Source organism: Asparagus officinalis, chromosome 1 (genome assembly GCF_001876935.1).
Source record: "Asparagus officinalis chromosome 1, Aspof.V1, whole genome shotgun sequence".
Taxonomy (NCBI): domain Eukaryota; kingdom Viridiplantae; phylum Streptophyta; class Magnoliopsida; order Asparagales; family Asparagaceae; genus Asparagus; species Asparagus officinalis.
The window spans coordinates 92,670,435-92,672,011 of NC_033794.1; the positions used below are offsets into that span (position 1 = coordinate 92,670,435).

At 47.9% G+C, this 1,577-nt stretch overlaps 1 long non-coding RNA gene across 2 annotated transcripts; it reads right to left on the bottom strand.

The window, feature by feature from the left end:
* Positions 541-823, bottom strand: LOC109843268. 2 transcript variants are annotated; one of them, XR_002247610.1, is made up of 3 exons: positions 809-823; positions 661-726; positions 541-580 (listed from the first exon to the last, which is right to left on the bottom strand). It is a non-coding gene; the product is annotated as an uncharacterized LOC109843268 (long non-coding RNA). The 2 variants fall into 2 exon arrangements; XR_002247617.1 differs by having other exon boundaries at positions 661-732.

The following is a 1,577-nucleotide window of genomic DNA, read 5'->3' on the forward strand; positions in this document are numbered from 1 at the left end:
GCGAGAAAAGGAACGCCTGAACTGATCGAAACAGTATCCTCTATGAAGAAGTTTCTCGATCATGCCGTTATAAAAAGCAGTGAAAAAGCCGAGGTCTGTACGAAAAATGTCTCTGTCAGGATCAGTATCAACCAAAAGGATCCGGACACGCTCGTATAGTGAAGATCGAGATCCTACAAGCAACAACACAAAAGTTCAGCGGATTATCGAATACGGTGAGGAAATTCAAAAGGCAAGTTCTGAGCATACCAACGCCAACGGACGTCCCCTCAGGCTGAGGTCCGATGGGCTCTGAGACAGCAGCAGAAGAGGGTATATCAACCCCTGCAAGCGGATTGCTTAGATCACTCGGCAAAGGCGGAGAGACGCCGCTTCTATCCAGACCTTCAGCCCCGGGGACTGTAGTAGTATCAGGCCCAACGGTCGGTCCTATAGTTACACTCCTGTATTAGTCAAATGGAAATTTGGGCAAATAAGGAGAATCGGGACAAGAAGATCGTATGCATACCTGCAATCCCACCGTCATCAGATGCAGCGGGAATGCCAAGAGTCATAAGAGTATCGGCCCAATCGGCTGGTCCTATGATGGCACCCTCTTATTAGTCAAAATGAAAATTTAGACAAATAAGGAGGATTGGGATAGTAAAGTCATCTACATACCTGTAGGTCCATCATCCGTAGGCATCTGAGGAATGCCAGGAGTCATAAGAGAATCAGTCCCGGTGGCTGGTCCTATGATTACACTCATATGTTAGTTAACAGTCAGATGAACATAGAGAAGTACGACATCCCTAAATCATATGCGTACCTGCGAGTCCGTCACCCCGAGGCAAGCTGGATATGCCAGGGATCAATATCAGACTAACCCCAATGGTTGGCGCTGCAATAATTAATCATTCGTTAGCCAGATAAAAAATCAGGCAAGAAGAAGGGAACCAGATATATACCGATGGGTGAATCATTCCCAAAGAATGGTCTCTCGGTTCCTCTGGAAGTCTGCTCAGCCAGCATGCCAGCTAATAAGCCGGCATCGGGCTTCGAGAAGCTTGGCCTTTCCATCGCGACATCTGCAGGGTAACCTGAATGTTGAAAGATGAGGAAAGCTCGAAAAAATACTTGCAGCAAGAACGGAAGATCTTCCTTCCCCTTGCTTGAGGAAAGTAATGTGGGATGCAGATATACCTGAATATGGGACTGTGGGCTCGACATTATTCATCTGCTCAAGATCGATGTTTAGATCGATGCCCAGAGACCCGTCATGAAGGGCGTCGCACATTTGCCGCATAAAGCAATCCATGTTATCAACTACGGTCTTCTTCCGCTTCGGAGCGCCACCCCTCCTAGGACCAACGGGTCGGTCATGCACAGGCCTGTCACACGTTTCAACGTGTGTAGGAGCCAGCGGCTCATGATCGTCGGCTGTCCTACCTAAAGTGACAATAGCCATTTCATTAAATGAACAAGAGCTGTCATTAATGGAGAAGGAAAATCAAAGAGGCGGGACAAACCAGTATCGAGTTCTCCTCGGTCGGTATCTGCATCCGCATATTCTTCCTCAGAAGTCTCGTCGTCGTCAC